Below are 20,675 nucleotides of genomic sequence, written 5' to 3'. Positions count from 1 at the left end.
TTGCAAATGGCCTGATTCTTCAGACCAGCCTTCTTGCAACTGCAATGATAGTTCGTACATCTTGCACGTAGGCAGAGCTTTTAAGGAGAAATTAAATAGTTCCTATGTTGCACAAAAATGAAGTGCTTCAAACAAACACATACTTTGCATGCACAGAGAAGAGGTGGAATATATGTAAGACTGAAGACACAGGTGAAATGAGAAATAGATTGACTGCTTCGCTGCCAAGTTTTATACGCCATTTCTTCAGTGTAATACAAGAAAGCACCAAACAGTATAACAAAGTTGTCAATTGGTTTCATAGTCCATTCCCTTTGTTTAGTGCTGTGAAAGGAAGAGCCGAATTCCAAAATTGATCAATGATGTTTCAGAAATTTCCCAAAGGGAATACCAAGCCGAGTGTTAAAAACTGCATTTACTCACAGGCTTTGAGCAGGAAACAATGAAATGCTATTAAAGTGCAATATCCAAGGGAACACTGACTCAGTCAAAGATGATCCAAATGGAATTGATGAAAAGTCCCAATTACAAACAACAGAATCAAAATAGGGTGAGGGGACACCCGGATTTGAACCAGGGACCTCTTGATCTGCAGTCAAATGCTCTACCACTGAGCTATATCCCCAGCTTTTCAGTAAAGTCAGAATGACAAAATATCAGTACATCATGAAAGAGTGTGAGGATCATACTAAGTTGTGCCAGAAAGTACAACCTTGAAACTGTGGAACAGGAGAAGTAGTCCTTAATATTATTTATTAAAGGAAAACTGGATCAGTTAAAAAACAGATTTATTTGTTTCATTGTTATTTTATTTGAATAGGCAGTGGTACATAGGACCAATGCCTCTACATACAATGATTGTTTTGAAACATTCTTAAAGGGGAAGAGGTTTTTACGGGACACCTTATTATTTGAGGATTGGTTACCACAATCACAGTGATGGTGATGAAGTATGATTGTTTTGGCCAAAATATGGTGGAAAAACATTTCTACGTACCACTACAATTCGGTATTTGGAAGGTACACCAAAACACCCCTTTCAAATACCTTCCATTTAATACATCAGAAAAAGCCATTTTGCGTTTGCAAATGGCCTGATTCTTCAGACCAGCCTTCTTGCAACTGCAATGATAGTTCGTACATCTTGCACGTAGGCAGAGCTTTTAAGGAGAAATTAAATAGTTCCTACGTTGCACAAAAATGAAGTGCTTCAAACAAACACATACTTTGCATGCACAGAGAAGAGGTGGAATATATGTAAGACTGAAGACACAGGTGAAATGAGAAATAGATTGACTGCTTCGCTGCCAGGTTTTATACGCCATTTCTTCAGTGCAATACAAGAAAGCACCAAACAGTATAACAAAGTTGTCAATTGGTTTCATAGTCCATTCCCTTTGTTTAGTGCTGTGAAAGGAAGAGCCGAATTCCAAAATTGATCAATGATGTTTCAGAAATTTCCCAAAGGGAATACCAAGCCGAGTGTTAAAAACTGCATTTACTCACAGGCTTTGAGCAGGAAACACTGAAATGCTATTAAAGTGCAATATCCAAGGGAACACTGACTCTGTCAAAGATGATCCAAATGGAATTGATGAAAAGTCCCAATTACAAACAACAGAATCATAATAGGGTGAGGGGACACCCGGATTTGAACCAGGGACCTCTTGATCTGCAGTCAAATGCTCTACCACTGAGCTATATCCCCAGCTTTTCACTAAAATAAGAATGACAAAATATCAGTACATCATGAAAGAGTGTGAGGATCATACTAAGTTGTGCCAGAAAGTACAACCTTGAAACTGTGGAACAGGAGAAGTAGTCCTTAATATTATTTATTAAAGGAAAACTGGATCAGTTAAAAAACAGATTTATTTGTTTCATTGTTATTTTATTTGAATAGGCAGTGGTACATAGGACCAATGACTCTACATACAATGATTGTTTTGAAACATTCTTAAAGGGGAAGAGGTTTTTACGGGACACCTTATCATTTGAGGATTGGTTACCACAATCACGGAGATGGTGATGAAGTATGATTGTTTTGGCCAAATTATGGTGGAAAAACATTTCTACGTACCACTACAATTCGGTATTTGGAAGGTACACCCAAACACCCCTTTCGAATACCTTCCATTTAACACATCAGAAAAAGCCATTTTGCGTTTGCAAATGGCCTGATTCTTCAGATCAGCCTTCTTGCAACTGCAATGATAGTTCGTACATCTTGCAAGTAGGCAGAGCTTTTCAGGAGAAAAAAAATAGTTCCTACGTTGCACAAAAATGAAGTGCTTCAAACAAACACATACTTTGCATGCACAGAGAAGAGGTGAAATATATGTAAGACTGAAGACAGAGGTGAAATGAGAAATAGATTTACTGCTTCGCTGCCAAGTTTTATACGCCATTTCTTCAGTGCAATACAAGAAAGCACCAAACAGTATAACAAAGTTGTCAATTTGTTTCATAGTCCATTCCCTTTGTTTAGTGCTGTGAAAGGAAGAGCCGAATTCCAAAATTGATCAATGATGTTACAGAAATTTCCCAAAGGGAATACCAAGCCGAGTGTTAAAAACTGCATTTACTCACAGGTTTTGAGCAGGAAACACTGAAATGCTATTAAAGTGCAATATCCAAGGGAACACTGACTCTGTCAAAGATGATCCAAATGGATTTGATGAAAAGTCCCAATTACAAACAACAGAATCAAAATAGGGTGAGGGGACACCCGGATTTGAACCAGGGACCTCTTGATCTGCAGTCAAATGCTCTACCACTGAGCTATATCCCCAGCTTTTCAGTAAAATAAGAATGACAAAATATCAGTACATCATGAAAGAGTGTGAGGATCATACTAAGTTGTGCCAGAAAGTACATCCTTGAAACTGTGGAACAGGAGAAGTAGTCCTTAATATTATTTATTAAAGGAAAACTGGATCAGTTAAAAAACAGATTTATTTGTTTCATTGTTATTTTATTTGAATAGGCAGTGGTACATAGGACCAATGCCTCTACATACAATGATTGTTTTGAAACATTCTTAAAGGGGAAGAGGTTTTTACGGGACACCTTATCATTTGAGGATTGGTTACCACAATCACTGACATGGTGATGAAGTATGATTGTTTTGGGCCAAATTATGGTGGAAAAACATTTCTACGTACCACTACAATTCGGTATTTGGAAGGTACACCCAAACACCCCTTTCGAATACCTTGCATTTAATACATCAGAAAAAAACCATTTTGCGTTTGCAAATGGCCTGATTCTTCAGACCAGCCTTCTTGCAACTGCAATGATAGTTCGTGCATCTTGCACGTAGGCAGAGCTTTAAAGGAGAAATTAAATAGTTCTTATGTTGCACAAAAATGAAGTGCTTCAAACAAACACATACTTTGCATGCACAGAGAAGAGGTGGAATATATGTAAGACTGAAGACACAGGTGAAATGAGAAATAGATTTACTGCTTTGCTGCCAAGTTTTATACGCCATTTCTTCAGTGTAATACAAGAAAGCACCAAACAGTATAACAAAGTTGTCAATTGGTTTCATAGTCCATTCCCTTTGTTTAGTGCTGTGAAAGGAAGAGCCGAATTCCAAAATTGATCAATGATGTTTCAGAAATTTCCCAAAGGGAATACCAAGCCGAGTGTTAAAAACTGCATTTACTCACAGGCTTTGAGCAGGAAACACTGAAATGCTATTAAAGTGCAATATCCAAGGGAACACTGACTCTGTCAAAGATGATCCAAATGGAATTGATGAAAAGTCCCAATTACAAACAACAGAATCAAAATAGGGTGAGGGGACACCCGGATTTGAACCAGGGACCTCCTGATCTGCAGTCAAATGCTCTACCACTGAGCTATATCCCCAGCTTATCAGTAAAATCAGAATGACTAAATATCAGTACATCATGAAAGAGTGTGAGGATCATACTAAGTTGTGCCAGAAAGTACAACCTTGAAACTGTGGAACAGGAGAAGTAGTCCTTAATATTATTTATTAAAGGAAAACTGGATCAGTTAAAAAACAGATTTATTTGTTTCATTGTTATTTTATTTGAATAGGCAGTGGTACATAGGACCAATGCCTCTACATAAAATGATTGTTTTGAAACATTCTTAAAGGGGAAGAGGTTTTTACTGGACACCTTATCATTTGAGGATTGGTTACCACAATCACGGAGATGGTGATGAAGTATGATTGTTTTGGCCAAATTATGGTGGAAAAACATTTCTACGTACCACTACAATTCGGTATTTGGAAGGTACACCCAAACACCCCTTTCGAATACCTTCCATTTAATACATCAGAAAAAGTCATTTTGCGTTTGCAAATGGCCTGATTCTTCAGACCAGCCTTCTTGCAACTGCAATGATAGTTCGTACATCTTGCACGTAGGCAGAGCTTTTAAGGAGAAATTAAATAGTTCCTACGTTGCACAAAAATGAAGTGCTTCAAACAAACACATACTTTGCATGCACAGAGAAGAGGTGGAATATATGTAAGACTGAAGACACAGGTGAAATGAGAAATAGATTGACTGCTTCGCTGCCAAGTTTTATACGCCATTTCTTCAGTGCAATACAAGAAAGCACCAAACAGTATAACAAAGTTGTCAATTGGTTTCATAGTCCATTCCCTTTGTTTAGTGCTGTGAAAGGAAGAGCCAAATTCCAAAATTGATCAATGATGTTTCAGAAATTTCCCAAAGGGAATACCCAGCCGAGTGTTAAAAACTGCATTTACTCACAGGTTTTGAGCAGGAAACACTGAAATGCTATTAGAGTGCAATATCCAAGGGAACACTGACTCTGTCAAAGATGATCCAAATGGAATTGATGAAAAGTCCCAATTACAAACAACAGAATCAAAATAGGGTGAGGGGACACCCGGATTTGAACCAGGGACCTCTTGATCTGCAGTCAAATGCTCTACCACTGAGCTATATCCCCAGCTTTTCAGTAAAGTCAGAATGACAAAATATCAGTACATCATGAAAGAGTGTGAGGATCATACTAAGTTGTGCCAGAAAGTACAACCTTGAAACTGTGGAACAGGAGAAGTAGTCCTTAATATTATTTAATAAAGGAAAACTGGATCATTTAAAAAACAGATATTTGTTTCATTGTTATTTTATTTGAATAGGCAGTCGTACATTGGACCAATGCCTCTACATACAATGATTGTTTTGAAACATTCTTAAAGGGGAAGAGGTTTTTACGGGACAACTTATCATTTGAGGATTGGTTACCACAATCACTGAGATGGTGATGAAGTATGATTGATTTGGGCCAAATTATGGTGGAAAAACATTTGTACGTACCACTACAATTCGGTATTTGGAAGGTACACACAAACACCCCTTTCGAATACCTTCCATTTAATACATCAGAAAAAGCCACTTTGCGTTTGCAAATAGCCTGATTCTTCGGACCAGCCTTCTTGCAACTGCAAAGATAGCTCGTACATCTTGCACGTAGGCAGAGCTTTTAAGGAGAAATTAAATAGTTCCTAGGTTGCACAAAAAGTTAAGTGCTTCAAACAAACACATACTTTGCATGCACAGAGAAGAGGTGGAATATATGTAAGACTGAAGACAAAGGTGAAATGAGAAATAGATTGACTGCTTCGCTGCCAAGTTTTATACGTAATTTCTTCAGTGCAATACAAGAAAGCCCCAAACAGTATAACAAAGTTGTCAATAGGTTTCATAGTCCATTCCCTTTGTTTAGTGCTGTGAAAGGAAGAGCCGAATTCCAAAATTGATCAATGATGTTTCAGAAATTTCCCAAAGGGAATACCAAGCCGAGTGTTAAAAACTGCATTTACTCACAGGCTTTGAGCAGGAAACACTGAAATGCTATTAAAGTGCAATATCCAAGGGAACACTGACTCAGTCAAAGATGATCCAAATGGAATTGATGAAAAGTCCCAAATACAAACAACAGAATCAAAATAGGGTGAGGGGACACCTGGATTTGAACCAGGGACCTCTTGATTTGCAGTCAAATGCACCAACCACTGAGCTATATCCCCAGCTTTTCAGTAAAATAAGAATGACAAAATATCAGTACATCATGAAAGAGTGTGAGGATCATACTAAGTTGTGCCATAAAGGTCAACCTTGAAACTGTGGAACAGGAGAAGTAGTCCTTAATATTATTTATTAAAGGAAAACTGGATCAGTTAAAAAACAGATTTATTTGTTTCATTGTTATTTTATTTGAATAGGCAGTGGTATATAGGACCAATGCCTCTACATACAATGATTGTTTTGAAACATTCTTAAAGGGGAAGAGGTTTTTACGGGACACCTTATTATTTGAGGATTGGTTACCACAATCACAGAGATGGTGATGAAGTATGATTGTTTTGGCCAAAATATGGTGGAAAAACATTTCTACGTACCACTACAATTCGGTATTTGGAAGGTACACCAAAACACCCCTTTCGAATACCTTCCATTTAATACATCAGAAAAAGCCATTTTGTGTTTGCAAATGGCCTGATTCTTCAGACCAGCCTTCTTGCAACTGCAATGATAGTTCGTACATCTTGCACGTAGGCAGAGCTTTTAAGGAGAAATTAAATAGTTCCTACGTTGCACAAAAATGAAGTGCTTCAAACAAACACATACTTTGCATGCACAGAGAAGAGGTGGAATATATGTAAGACTGAAGACACAGGTGAAATGAGAAATAGATTGACTGCTTCGCTGCCAAGTTTTATACGCCATTTCTTCAGTGCAATACAAGAAAGCACCAAACAGTATAACAAAGTTGTCAATTGGTTTCATAGTCCATTCCCTTTGTTTAGTGCTGTGAAAGGAAGAGCCGAATTCCAAAATTGATCAATGATGTTTCAAAAATTTCCCAAAGGGAATACCAAGCCGAGTGTTAAAAACTGCATTTACTCACAGGTTTTGAGCAGGAAACACTGAAATGCTATTAAAGTGCAATATCCAAGGGAACACTGACTCTGTCAAAGATGATCCAAATGGAATTGATGAAAAGTACCAATTACAAACAACAGAATCAAAATAGGGTGAGGGGACACCCGGATTTGAACCAAGGACCTCTTGATCTGCAGTCAAATGCTCTACCACTGAGCTATATCCCCAGCTTTTCAGTAAAATCAGAATGACAAAATATCAGTACATCATGAAAGAGTGTGAGGATCATACTAAGTTGTGCCAGAAAGTACAACCTTGAAACTGTGGAACAGGAGAAGTAGTCCTTAATATTATTTATTAAAGGAAAACTGGATCATTTAAAAACAGATTTATTTGTTTCATTGTTATTTTATTTGAATAGGCAGTGGTACATAGGACCAATGCCTCTACATACAATGATTGTTTTGAAACATTCTTAAAGGGGAAGAGGTTTTTACGGGACACCTTATTATTTAAGGATTGGTTACCACAATCACGGAGATGGTGATGAAGTATGATTGTTTTGGCCAAATTATGGTGGAAAAACATTTCTACGTACCACTACAATTCGGTATTTGGAAGGTACACCCAAACACCCCTTTCGAATACCTTCCATTTAACACATCAGAAAAAGCCATTTTGCGTTTGCAAAAGGCCTGATTCTTCAGATCAGCCTTCTTGCAACTGCAATGATAGTTCGTACATCTTGCAAGTAGGCAGAGCTTTTCAGGAGAAATTAAATAGTGCCTACGTTGCACAAAAATGAAGTGCTTCAAACAAACACATACTTTGCATGCACAGAGAAGAGGTGAAATATATGTAAGACTGAAGACAGAGGTGAAATGAGAAATAGATTGACTGCTTCGCTGCCAAGTTTTATACGCCATTTCTTCAGTGCAATACAAGAAAGCACCAAACAGTATAACAAAGTTGTCAAATGGTTTCATAGTCCATTCCCTTTGTTTAGTGCTGTGAAAGGAAGAGCCGAATTCCAAAATTGATCAATGATGTTACAGAAATTTCCCAAAGGGAATACCAAGCCGAGAGTTAAAATCTGCATTTGCTCACAGGTTTTGAGCAGGAAACACTGAAATGCTATTAAAGTGCAATATCCAAGGGAACACTGACTCTGTCAAAGATGATCCAAATGGAATTGATGAAAAGTCCCAATTACAAACAACAGAATCAAAATAGGGTGAGGGGACACCCGGATTTGAACCAGGGACCTCTTGATCTGCAGTCAAATGCTCTACCACTGAGCTATATCCCCAGCTTTTCACTAAAATAAGAATGACAAAATATCAGTACATCATGAAAGAGTGTGAGGATCATACTAAGTTGTGCCAGAAAGTACAACCTTGAAACTGTGGAACAGGAGAAGTAGTCCTTAATATTATTTATTAAAGGAAAACTGGATCAGTTAAAAAACAGATTTATTTGTTTCATTGTTATTTTATTTGAATAGGCAGTGGTACATAGGACCAATGACTCTACATACAATGATTGTTTTGAAACATTCTTAAAGGGGAAGAGGTTTTTACGGGACACCTTATCATTTGAGGATTGGTTACCACAATCACGGAGATGGTGATGAAGTATGATTGTTTTGGCCAAATTATGGTGGAAAAACATTTCTACGTACCACTACAATTCGGTATTTGGAAGGTACACCCAAACACCCCTTTCGAATACCTTCCATTTAACACATCAGAAAAAGCCATTTTGCGTTTGCAAATGGCCTGATTCTTCAGATCAGCCTTCTTGCAACTGCAATGATAGTTCGTACATCTTGCAAGTAGGCAGAGCTTTTCAGGAGAAATTAAATAGTTCCTACGTTGCACAAAAATGAAGTGCTTCAAACAAACACATACTTTGCATGCACAGAGAAGAGGTGAAATATATGTAAGACTGAAGACAGAGGTGAAATGAGAAATAGATTGACTGCTTCGCTGCCAAGTTTTATACGCCATTTCTTCAGTGCAATACAAGAAAGCACCAAACAGTATAACAAAGTTGTCAATTTGTTTCATAGTCCATTCCCTTTGTTTAGTGCTGTGAAAGGAAGAGCCGAATTCCAAAATTGATCAATGATGTTACAGAAATTTCCCAAAGGGAATACCAAGCCGAGTGTTAAAAACTGCATTTACTCACAGGTTTTGAGCAGGAAACACTGAAATGCTATTAAAGTGCAATATCCAAGGGAACACTGACTCTGTCAAAGATGATCCAAATGGGTTTGATGAAAAGTCCCAATTACAAACAACAGAATCAAAATAGGGTGAGGGGACACCCGGATTTGAACCAGGGACCTCTTGATCTGCAGTCAAATGCTCTACCACTGAGCTATATCCCCAGCTTTTCAGTAAAATAAGAATGACAAAATATCAGTACATCATGAAAGAGTGTGAGGATCATACTAAGTTGTGCCAGAAAGTACATCCTTGAAACTGTGGAACAGGAGAAGTAGTCCTTAATATTATTTATTAAAGGAAAACTGGATCAGTTAAAAAACAGATTTATTTGTTTCATTGTTATTTTATTTGAATAGGCAGTGGTACATAGGACCAATGCCTCTACATACAATGATTGTTTTGAAACATTCTTAAAGGGGAAGAGGTTTTTACGGGACACCTTATCATTTGAGGATTGGTTACCACAATCACTGACATGGTGATGAAGTATGATTGTTTTGGGCCAAATTATGGTGGAAAAACATTTCTACGTACCACTACAATTCGGTATTTGGAAGGTACACCCAAACACCCCTTTCGAATACCTTGCATTTAATACATCAGAAAAAAACCATTTTGCGTTTGCAAATGGCCTGATTCTTCAGACCAGCTTTCTTGCAACTGCAATGATAGTTCGTGCATCTTGCACGTAGGCAGAGCTTTAAAGGAGAAATTAAATAGTTCCTATGTTGCACAAAAATGAAGTGCTTCAAACAAACACATACTTTGCATGCACAGAGAAGAGGTGGAATATATGTAAGACTGAAGACACAGGTGAAATGAGAAATAGATTTACTGCTTTGCTGCCAAGTTTTATACGCCATTTCTTCAGTGTAATACAAGAAAGCACCAAACAGTATAACAAAGTTGTCAATTGGTTTCATAGTCCATTCCCTTTGTTTAGTGCTGTGAAAGGAAGAGCCGAATTCCAAAATTGATCAATGATGTTTCAGAAATTTCCCAAAGGGAATACCAAGCCGAGTGTTAAAAACTGCATTTACTCACAGGCTTTGAGCAGGAAACACTGAAATGCTATTAAAGTGCAATATCCAAGGGAACACTGACTCTGTCAAAGATGATCCAAATGGAATTGATGAAAAGTCCCAATTACAAACAACAGAATCAAAATAGGGTGAGGGGACACCCGGATTTGAACCAGGGACCTCCTGATCTGCAGTCAAATGCTCTACCACTGAGCTATATCCCCAGCTTATCAGTAAAATCAGAATGACTAAATATCAGTACATCATGAAAGAGTGTGAGGATCATACTAAGTTGTGCCAGAAAGTACAACCTTGAAACTGTGGAACAGGAGAAGTAGTCCTTAATATTATTTATTAAAGGAAAACTGGATCAGTTAAAAAACAGATTTATTTGTTTCATTGTTATTTTATTTGATAAGGCAGTGGTACATAGGACCAATGCCTCTACATACAATGATTGTTTTGAAACATTCTTAAAGGGGTAGAGGTTTTTACGGGACACCTTATCATTTGAGGATTTGTTACCACAATCACGGAGATGGTGATGAAGTATGATCGTTTTGGCCAAATTATGGTGGAAAAACATTTCTACGTACCACTACAATTCGGTATTTGGAAGGTACACCCAAACACCCCTTTCGAATACCTTCCATTTAATACATCAGAAAAAGCCATTTTTCATTTGCAAATGGCCTGATTCTTCAGACCAGCCTTCTTGCAACTGCAATGATAGTTCGTACATCTTGCACGTAGGCAGAGCTTTTAAGGAGAAATTAAATAGTTCCTATGTTGCACAAAAATGAAGTGCTTCAAACAAACACATACTTTGCATGCACAGAGAAGAGGTGGAATATATGTAAGACTGAAGACACAGGTGAAATGAGAAATAGATTGACTGCTTCGCTGCCAAGTTTTATACGCCATTTCTTCAGTGTAATACAAGAAAGCACCAAACAGTATAACAAAGTTGTCAATTGGTTTCATAGTCCATTCCCTTTGTTTAGTGCTGTGAAAGGAAGAGCCGAATTCCAAAAATGATCAATGATGTTTCAGAAATTTCCCAAAGGGAATACCAAGCCGAGTGTTAAAAACTGCATTTACTCACAGGCTTTGAGCAGGAAACAATGAAATGCTATTAAAGTGCAATATCCAAGGGAACACTGACTCAGTCAAAGATGTTTCAAATGGAATTGATGAAAAGTCCCAATTACAAACAACAGAATCAAAATAGGGTGAGGGGACACCAGGATTTGAACCTGGTACCTCTTGATCTGCACTCAAATGCTCTACCACTGAGCTATATCCCCAGCTTTACAGTAAAATTAGAATGACAAAATATCAGTACATCATGAAAGAGTGAGAGGATCATACTGAGTTGTTCCGGAAAGTACAACCTTGAAACTGTGGAACAGGAGAAGTAGTCCTTAATATTATTTATTAAAGGAAAACTGGATCATTTAAAAAACAGATACTTGTTTCATTGTTATTTTATTTGAATAGGCAGTGGAACATAGGACCAATGCCTCTACATACAATGATTGTTTTGAAACATTCTTAAAGGGGAGGAGGTTTTTACGGGACACCTTATCATTTGAGGATTGGTTACCACAATCACTGAGATGGTGATGAAGTATGATTGTTTTGGGCCACATTATGGTGAAAAAACATTTCGACGTACTACTACAATTCGGTATTTGGAAGGTACACCCAAACACCCCTTTCGAATACCTTCCATTTAATACATCAGAAAAAGCCATTTTGTGTTTGCAAATGGCCTGATTCTTCAGACCAGCCTTCGTGCAACTGCAATGATAGTTCGTACATCTTGCACGTAGGCAGAGCTTTTAAGGAGAAATTAAATAGTTCCTACGTTGCACAAAAATGAAGTGCTTCAAACAAACACATACTTTGCATGCACCGAGAAGAGGTGGAATATATGTAAGACTGAAGATACAGGTGAAATGAGAAATAGATTGACTGCTTCGCTGCCAAGTTTTATACGCCATTTCTTCAGTGCAATACAAGAAAGCACCAAACAGTATAACAAAGTTGTCAATTGGTTTCATAGTCCATTCCCTTTGTTTAGTGCTGTGAAAGGAAGAGCCGAATTCCAAAATTGATCAATGATGTTTCAGAAATTTCCCAAAGGGAATACCAAGCCGAGTGTTAAAAACTGCATTTACTCACAGGTTTTGAGCAGGAAACACTGAAATGCTATTAAAGTGCAATATCCAAGGGAACACTGACTCTGTCAAAGATGATCCAAATGGAATTGATGAAAAGTCCCAATTACAAACAACAGAATCAAAATAGGGAGAGGGGACACCCGGATTTGAACCAGGGACCTCTTGATCTGCAGTCAAATGCTCTACCACTGAGCTATATCCCCAGCTTTTCAGTAAAATCAGAATGACAAAATATCAGTACATCATGAAAGAGTGTGAGGATCATACTAAGTTGTGCCAGAAAGTACAACCTTGAAACTGTGGAACAGGAGAAGTAGTCCTTAATATTAATTATTAAAGGAAAACTGGATCATTTAAAAACAGATTCATTTGTTTCATTGTTATTTTATTTGAATAGGCAGTGGTACATAGGACCAATGCCTCTACATACAATGATTGTTTTGAAACATTCTTAAAGGGGAAGAGGTTTTTACGGGACACCTTATCATTTGAGGATTGGTTACCACAATCACGGAGATGGTGATGAAGTATGATTGTTTTGGCCAAATTATGGTGGAAAAACATTTCTACGTACCACTACAATTCGGTATTTGGAAGGTACACCCAAACACCCCTTTCGAATACCTTCCATTTAATACATCAGAAAAAGCCATTTTGCGTTTGCAAATGGCCTGATTCTTCAGACCAGCCTTCTTGCAACTGCAATGATAGTTCGTACATCTTGCACGTAGGCAGAGCTTTTAAGGAGAAATTAAATAGTTCCTATGTTGCACAAAAATGAAGTGCTTCAAACAAACACATACTTTGCATGCACAGAGAAGAGGTGGAATATATGTAAGACTGAAGACACAGGTGAAATGAGAAATAGATTGACTGCTTCGCTGCCAAGTTTTATACGCCATTTCTTCAGTGTAATACAAGAAAGCACCAAACAGTATAACAAAGTTGTCAATTGGTTTCATAGTCCATTCCCTTTGTTTAGTGCTGTGAAAGGAAGAGCCGAATTCCAAAATTGATCAATGATGTTTCAGAAATTTCCCAAAGGGAATACCAAGCCGAGTGTTAAAAACTGCATTTACTCACAGGCTTTGAGCAGGAAACAATGAAATGCTATTAAAGTGCAATATCCAAGGGAACACTGACTCAGTCAAAGATGATCCAAATGGAATTGATGAAAAGTCCCAATTACAAACAACAGAATCAAAATAGGGTGAGGGGACACCCGGATTTGAACCAGGGACCTCTTGATCTGCAGTCAAATGCTCTACCACTGAGCTATATCCCCAGCTTTTCAGTAAAGTCAGAATGACAAAATATCAGTACATCATGAAAGAGTGTGAGGATCATACTAAGTTGTGCCAGAAAGTACAACCTTGAAACTGTGGAACAGGAGAAGTAGTCCTTAATATTATTTATTAAAGGAAAACTGGATCAGTTAAAAAACAGATTTATTTGTTTCATTGTTATTTTATTTGAATAGGCAGTGGTACATAGGACCAATGCCTCTACATACAATGATTGTTTTGAAACATTCTTAAAGGGGAAGAGGTTTTTACGGGACACCTTATTATTTGAGGATTGGTTACCACAATCACAGTGATGGTGATGAAGTATGATTGTTTTGGCCAAAATATGGTGGAAAAACATTTCTACGTACCACTACAATTCGGTATTTGGAAGGTACACCAAAACACCCCTTTCAAATACCTTCCATTTAATACATCAGAAAAAGCCATTTTGCGTTTGCAAATGGCCTGATTCTTCAGACCAGCCTTCTTGCAACTGCAATGATAGTTCGTACATCTTGCACGTAGGCAGAGCTTTTAAGGAGAAATTAAATAGTTCCTACGTTGCACAAAAATGAAGTGCTTCAAACAAACACATACTTTGCATGCACAGAGAAGAGGTGGAATATATGTAAGACTGAAGACACAGGTGAAATGAGAAATAGATTGACTGCTTCGCTGCCAGGTTTTATACGCCATTTCTTCAGTGCAATACAAGAAAGCACCAAACAGTATAACAAAGTTGTCAATTGGTTTCATAGTCCATTCCCTTTGTTTAGTGCTGTGAAAGGAAGAGCCGAATTCCAAAATTGATCAATGATGTTTCAGAAATTTCCCAAAGGGAATACCAAGCCGAGTGTTAAAAACTGCATTTACTCACAGGCTTTGAGCAGGAAACACTGAAATGCTATTAAAGTGCAATATCCAAGGGAACACTGACTCTGTCAAAGATGATCCAAATGGAATTGATGAAAAGTCCCAATTACAAACAACAGAATCAAAATAGGGTGAGGGGACACCCGGATTTGAACCAGGGACCTCTTGATCTGCAGTCAAATGCTCTACCACTGAGCTATATCCCCAGCTTTTCACTAAAATAAGAATGACAAAATATCAGTACATCATGAAAGAGTGTGAGGATCATACTAAGTTGTGCCAGAAAGTACAACCTTGAAACTGTGGAACAGGAGAAGTAGTCCTTAATATTATTTATTAAAGGAAAACTGGATCAGTTAAAAAACAGATTTATTTGTTTCATTGTTATTTTATTTGAATAGGCAGTGGTACATAGGACCAATGACTCTACATACAATGATTGTTTTGAAACATTCTTAAAGGGGAAGAGGTTTTTACGGGACACCTTATCATTTGAGGATTGGTTACCACAATCACGGAGATGGTGATGAAGTATGATTGTTTTGGCCAAATTATGGTGGAAAAACATTTCTACGTACCACTACAATTCGGTATTTGGAAGGTACACCCAAACACCCCTTTCGAATACCTTCCATTTAACACATCAGAAAAAGCCATTTTGCGTTTGCAAATGGCCTGATTCTTCAGATCAGCCTTCTTGCAACTGCAATGATAGTTCGTACATCTTGCAAGTAGGCAGAGCTTTTCAGGAGAAAAAAAATAGTTCCTACGTTGCACAAAAATGAAGTGCTTCAAACAAACACATACTTTGCATGCACAGAGAAGAGGTGAAATATATGTAAGACTGAAGACAGAGGTGAAATGAGAAATAGATTTACTGCTTCGCTGCCAAGTTTTATACGCCATTTCTTCAGTGCAATACAAGAAAGCACCAAACAGTATAACAAAGTTGTCAATTTGTTTCATAGTCCATTCCCTTTGTTTAGTGCTGTGAAAGGAAGAGCCGAATTCCAAAATTGATCAATGATGTTACAGAAATTTCCCAAAGGGAATACCAAGCCGAGTGTTAAAAACTGCATTTACTCACAGGTTTTGAGCAGGAAACACTGAAATGCTATTAAAGTGCAATATCCAAGGGAACACTGACTCTGTCAAAGATGATCCAAATGGATTTGATGAAAAGTCCCAATTACAAACAACAGAATCAAAATAGGGTGAGGGGACACCCGGATTTGAACCAGGGACCTCTTGATCTGCAGTCAAATGCTCTACCACTGAGCTATATCCCCAGCTTTTCAGTAAAATAAGAATGACAAAATATCAGTACATCATGAAAGAGTGTGAGGATCATACTAAGTTGTGCCAGAAAGTACATCCTTGAAACTGTGGAACAGGAGAAGTAGTCCTTAATATTATTTATTAAAGGAAAACTGGATCAGTTAAAAAACAGATTTATTTGTTTCATTGTTATTTTATTTGAATAGGCAGTGGTACATAGGACCAATGCCTCTACATACAATGATTGTTTTGAAACATTCTTAAAGGGGAAGAGGTTTTTACGGGACACCTTATCATTTGAGGATTGGTTACCACAATCACTGACATGGTGATGAAGTATGATTGTTTTGGGCCAAATTATGGTGGAAAAACATTTCTACGTACCACTACAATTCGGTATTTGGAAGGTACACCCAAACACCCCTTTCGAATACCTTGCATTTAATACATCAGAAAAAAACCATTTTGCGTTTGCAAATGGCCTGATTCTTCAGACCAGCCTTCTTGCAACTGCAATGATAGTTCGTGCATCTTGCACGTAGGCAGAGCTTTAAAGGAGAAATTAAATAGTTCTTATGTTGCACAAAAATGAAGTGCTTCAAACAAACACATACTTTGCATGCACAGAGAAGAGGTGGAATATATGTAAGACTGAAGACACAGGTGAAATGAGAAATAGATTTACTGCTTTGCTGCCAAGTTTTATACGCCATTTCTTCAGTGTAATACAAGAAAGCACCAAACAGTATAACAAAGTTGTCAATTGGTTTCATAGTCCATTCCCTTTGTTTAGTGCTGTGAAAGGAAGAGCCGAATTCCAAAATTGATCAATGATGTTTCAGAAATTTCCCAAAGGGAATACCAAGCCGAGTGTTAAAAACTGCATTTACTCACAGGCTTTGAGCAGGAAACAATGAAATGCTATTAAAGTGCAATATCCAAGGGAACACTGACTCAGTCAAAGATGTTTCAAATGGAATTGATGAAAAGTCCCAATTACAAACAACAGAATCAAAATAGGGTGAGGGGACACCAGGATTTGAACCTGGTACCTCTTGATCTGCACTCAAATGCTCTACCACTGAGCTATATCCCCAGCTTTACAGTAAAATTAGAATGACAAAATATCAGTACATCATGAAAGAGTGAGAGGATCATACTGAGTTGTTCCGGAAAGTACAACCTTGAAACTGTGGAACAGGAGAAGTAGTCCTTAATATTATTTATTAAAGGAAAACTGGATCATTTAAAAAACAGATACTTGTTTCATTGTTATTTTATTTGAATAGGCAGTGGAACATAGGACCAATGCCTCTACATACAATGATTGTTTTGAAACATTCTTAAAGGGGAGGAGGTTTTTACGGGACACCTTATCATTTGAGGATTGGTTACCACAATCACTGAGATGGTGATGAAGTATGATTGTTTTGGGCCACATTATGGTGAAAAAACATTTCGACGTACTACTACAATTCGGTATTTGGAAGGTACACCCAAACACCCCTTTCGAATACCTTCCATTTAATACATCAGAAAAAGCCATTTTGTGTTTGCAAATGGCCTGATTCTTCAGACCAGCCTTCTTGCAACTGCAATGATAGTTCGTACATCTTGCACGTAGGCAGAGCTTTTAAGGAGAAATTAAATAGTTCCTACGTTGCACAAAAATGAAGTGCTTCAAACAAACACATACTTTGCATGCACCGAGAAGAGGTGGAATATATGTAAGACTGAAGATACAGGTGAAATGAGAAATAGATTGACTGCTTCGCTGCCAAGTTTTATACGCCATTTCTTCAGTGCAATACAAGAAAGCACCAAACAGTATAACAAAGTTGTCAATTGGTTTCATAGTCCATTCCCTTTGTTTAGTGCTGTGAAAGGAAGAGCCGAATTCCAAAATTGATCAATGATGTTTCAGAAATTTCCCAAAGGGAATACCAAGCCGAGTGTTAAAAACTGCATTTACTCACAGGTTTTGAGCAGGAAACACTGAAATGCTATTAAAGTGCAATATCCAAGGGAACACTGACTCTGTCAAAGATGATCCAAATGGAATTGATGAAAAGTCCCAATTACAAACAACAGAATCAAAATAGGGAGAGGGGACACCCGGATTTGAACCAGGGACCTCTTGATCTGCAGTCAAATGCTCTACCACTGAGCTATATCCCCAGCTTTTCAGTAAAATCAGAATGACAAAATATCAGTACATCATGAAAGAGTGTGAGGATCATACTAAGTTGTGCCAGAAAGTACAACCTTGAAACTGTGGAACAGGAGAAGTAGTCCTTAATATTAATTATTAAAGGAAAACTGGATCATTTAAAAACAGATTCATTTGTTTCATTGTTATTTTATTTGAATAGGCAGTGGTACATAGGACCAATGCCTCTACATACAATGATTGTTTTGAAACATTCTTAAAGGGGAAGAGGTTTTTACGGGACACCTTATCATTTGAGGATTGGTTACCACAATCACGGAGATGGTGATGAAGTATGATTGTTTTGGCCAAATTATGGTGGAAAAACATTTCTACGTACCACTACAATTCGGTATTTGGAAGGTACACCCAAACACCCCTTTCGAATACCTTCCATTTAATACATCAGAAAAAGCCATTTTGCGTTTGCAAATGGCCTGATTCTTCAGACCAGCCTTCTTGCAACTGCAATGATAGTTCGTACATCTTGCACGTAGGCAGAGCTTTTAAGGAGAAATTAAATAGTTCCTATGTTGCACAAAAATGAAGTGCTTCAAACAAACACATACTTTGCATGCACAGAGAAGAGGTGGAATATATGTAAGACTGAAGACACAGGTGAAATGAGAAATAGATTGACTGCTTCGCTGCCAAGTTTTATACGCCATTTCTTCAGTGTAATACAAGAAAGCACCAAACAGTATAACAAAGTTGTCAATTGGTTTCATAGTCCATTCCCTTTGTTTAGTGCTGTGAAAGGAAGAGCCGAATTCCAAAATTGATCAATGATGTTTCAGAAATTTCCCAAAGGGAATACCAAGCCGAGTGTTAAAAACTGCATTTACTCACAGGCTTTGAGCAGGAAACAATGAAATGCTATTAAAGTGCAATATCCAAGGGAACACTGACTCAGTCAAAGATGATCCAAATGGAATTGATGAAAAGTCCCAATTACAAACAACAGAATCAAAATAGGGTGAGGGGACACCCGGATTTGAACCAGGGACCTCTTGATCTGCAGTCAAATGCTCTACCACTGAGCTATATCCCCAGCTTTTCAGTAAAGTCAGAATGACAAAATATCAGTACATCATGAAAGAGTGTGAGGATCATACTAAGTTGTGCCAGAAAGTACAACCTTGAAACTGTGGAACAGGAGAAGTAGTCCTTAATATTATTTATTAAAGGAAAACTGGATCAGTTAAAAAACAGATTTATTTGTTTCATTGTTATTTTATTTGAATAGGCAGTGGTACATAGGACCAATGCCTCTACATACAATGATTGTTTTGAAACATTCTTAAAGGGGAAGAGGTTTTTACGGGACACCTTATTATTTGAGGATTGGTTACCACAATCACAGTGATGGTGATGAAGTATGATTGTTTTGGCCAAAATATGGTGGAAAAACATTTCTACGTACCACTACAATTCGGTATTTGGAAGGTACACCAAAACACCCCTTTCAAATACCTTCCATTTAATACATCAGAAAAAGCCATTTTGCGTTTGCAAATGGCCTGATTCTTCAGACCAGCCTTCTTGCAACTGCAATGATAGTTCGTACATCTTGCACGTAGGCAGAGCTTTTAAGGAGAAATTAAATAGTTCCTACGTTGCACAAAAATGAAGTGCTTCAAACAAACACATACTTTGCATGCACAGAGAAGAGGTGGAATATATGTAAGACTGAAGACACAGGTGAAATGAGAAATAGATTGACTGCTTCGCTGCCAGGTTTTATACGCCATTTCTTCAGTGCAATACAAGAAAGCACCAAACAGTATAACAAAGTTGTCAATTGGTTTCATAGTCCATTCCCTTTGTTTAGTGCTGTGAAAGGAAGAGCCGAATTCCAAAATTGATCAATGATGTTTCAGAAATTTCCCAAAGGGAATACCAAGCCGAGTGTTAAAAACTGCATTTACTCACAGGCTTTGAGCAGGAAACACTGAAATGCTATTAAAGTGCAATATCCAAGGGAACACTGACTCTGTCAAAGATGATCCAAATGGAATTGATGAAAAGTCCCAATTACAAACAACAGAATCATAATAGGGTGAGGGGACACCCGGATTTGAACCAGGGACCTCTTGATCTGCAGTCAAATGCTCTACCACTGAGCTATATCCCCAGCTTTTCACTAAAATAAGAATGACAAAATATCAGTACATCATGAAAGAGTGTGAGGATCATACTAAGTTGTGCCAGAAAGTACAACCTTGAAACTGTGGAACAGGAGAAGTAGTCCTTAATATTATTTATTAAAGGAAAACTGGATCAGTTAAAAAACAGATTTATTTGTTTCATTGTTATTTTATTTGAATAGGCAGTGGTACATAGGACCAATGACTCTACATACAATGATTGTTTTGAAACATTCTTAAAGGGGAAGAGGTTTTTACGGGACACCTTATCATTTGAGGATTGGTTACCACAATCACGGAGATGGTGATGAAGTATGATTGTTTTGGCCAAATTATGGTGGAAAAACATTTCTACGTACCACTACAATTCGGTATTTGGAAGGTACACCCAAACACCCCTTTCGAATACCTTCCATTTAACACATCAGAAAAAGCCATTTTGCGTTTGCAAATGGCCTGATTCTTCAGATCAGCCTTCTTGCAACTGCAATGATAGTTCGTACATCTTGCAAGTAGGCAGAGCTTTTCAGGAGAAAAAAAA

General features: G+C 37.7%; 16 non-coding genes across 16 annotated transcripts; all 16 read right to left on the bottom strand.

Annotated features, from left to right (window-relative positions):
- Positions 1-553: 553 nt before the first annotated feature.
- TRNAC-GCA (transfer RNA cysteine (anticodon GCA)) lies at positions 554-625 on the bottom strand. Its single transcript has one exon. It is a non-coding gene; the product is annotated as a tRNA-Cys (tRNA).
- A 1,011-nt stretch (positions 626-1,636) lies between these two features.
- TRNAC-GCA (transfer RNA cysteine (anticodon GCA)) lies at positions 1,637-1,708 on the bottom strand. The gene has a single exon. It is a non-coding gene; the product is annotated as a tRNA-Cys (tRNA).
- Positions 1,709-2,719: 1,011 nt separating this feature from the next.
- TRNAC-GCA (transfer RNA cysteine (anticodon GCA)) lies at positions 2,720-2,791 on the bottom strand. The gene has a single exon. It is a non-coding gene; the product is annotated as a tRNA-Cys (tRNA).
- A 1,013-nt stretch (positions 2,792-3,804) lies between these two features.
- TRNAC-GCA (transfer RNA cysteine (anticodon GCA)) lies at positions 3,805-3,876 on the bottom strand. Its single transcript has one exon. It is a non-coding gene; the product is annotated as a tRNA-Cys (tRNA).
- A 1,011-nt stretch (positions 3,877-4,887) lies between these two features.
- Positions 4,888-4,959, bottom strand: TRNAC-GCA (transfer RNA cysteine (anticodon GCA)). Its single transcript has one exon. It is a non-coding gene; the product is annotated as a tRNA-Cys (tRNA).
- A 2,095-nt stretch (positions 4,960-7,054) lies between these two features.
- Positions 7,055-7,126, bottom strand: TRNAC-GCA (transfer RNA cysteine (anticodon GCA)). Its single transcript has one exon. It is a non-coding gene; the product is annotated as a tRNA-Cys (tRNA).
- A 1,010-nt stretch (positions 7,127-8,136) lies between these two features.
- TRNAC-GCA (transfer RNA cysteine (anticodon GCA)) lies at positions 8,137-8,208 on the bottom strand. Its single transcript has one exon. It is a non-coding gene; the product is annotated as a tRNA-Cys (tRNA).
- Positions 8,209-9,219: 1,011 nt separating this feature from the next.
- On the bottom strand, positions 9,220-9,291 carry TRNAC-GCA (transfer RNA cysteine (anticodon GCA)). Its single transcript has one exon. It is a non-coding gene; the product is annotated as a tRNA-Cys (tRNA).
- A 1,013-nt stretch (positions 9,292-10,304) lies between these two features.
- TRNAC-GCA (transfer RNA cysteine (anticodon GCA)) lies at positions 10,305-10,376 on the bottom strand. Its single transcript has one exon. It is a non-coding gene; the product is annotated as a tRNA-Cys (tRNA).
- A 2,093-nt stretch (positions 10,377-12,469) lies between these two features.
- TRNAC-GCA (transfer RNA cysteine (anticodon GCA)) lies at positions 12,470-12,541 on the bottom strand. The gene has a single exon. It is a non-coding gene; the product is annotated as a tRNA-Cys (tRNA).
- A 1,010-nt stretch (positions 12,542-13,551) lies between these two features.
- TRNAC-GCA (transfer RNA cysteine (anticodon GCA)) lies at positions 13,552-13,623 on the bottom strand. Its single transcript has one exon. It is a non-coding gene; the product is annotated as a tRNA-Cys (tRNA).
- A 1,011-nt stretch (positions 13,624-14,634) lies between these two features.
- Positions 14,635-14,706, bottom strand: TRNAC-GCA (transfer RNA cysteine (anticodon GCA)). The gene has a single exon. It is a non-coding gene; the product is annotated as a tRNA-Cys (tRNA).
- Positions 14,707-15,717: 1,011 nt separating this feature from the next.
- Positions 15,718-15,789, bottom strand: TRNAC-GCA (transfer RNA cysteine (anticodon GCA)). The gene has a single exon. It is a non-coding gene; the product is annotated as a tRNA-Cys (tRNA).
- Positions 15,790-17,884: 2,095 nt separating this feature from the next.
- Positions 17,885-17,956, bottom strand: TRNAC-GCA (transfer RNA cysteine (anticodon GCA)). The gene has a single exon. It is a non-coding gene; the product is annotated as a tRNA-Cys (tRNA).
- A 1,010-nt stretch (positions 17,957-18,966) lies between these two features.
- Positions 18,967-19,038, bottom strand: TRNAC-GCA (transfer RNA cysteine (anticodon GCA)). Its single transcript has one exon. It is a non-coding gene; the product is annotated as a tRNA-Cys (tRNA).
- A 1,011-nt stretch (positions 19,039-20,049) lies between these two features.
- TRNAC-GCA (transfer RNA cysteine (anticodon GCA)) lies at positions 20,050-20,121 on the bottom strand. The gene has a single exon. It is a non-coding gene; the product is annotated as a tRNA-Cys (tRNA).
- Positions 20,122-20,675: the final 554 nt, after the last annotated feature.

The sequence above is a fragment of the Lissotriton helveticus genome, chromosome 1_2 (assembly GCF_964261635.1).
Source record: "Lissotriton helveticus chromosome 1_2, aLisHel1.1, whole genome shotgun sequence".
Lineage (NCBI taxonomy): Eukaryota > Metazoa > Chordata > Amphibia > Caudata > Salamandridae > Lissotriton > Lissotriton helveticus.
Note: the sequence above shows the minus strand (reverse complement) of the source record. Positions and strands in the feature narration are given on the sequence as shown.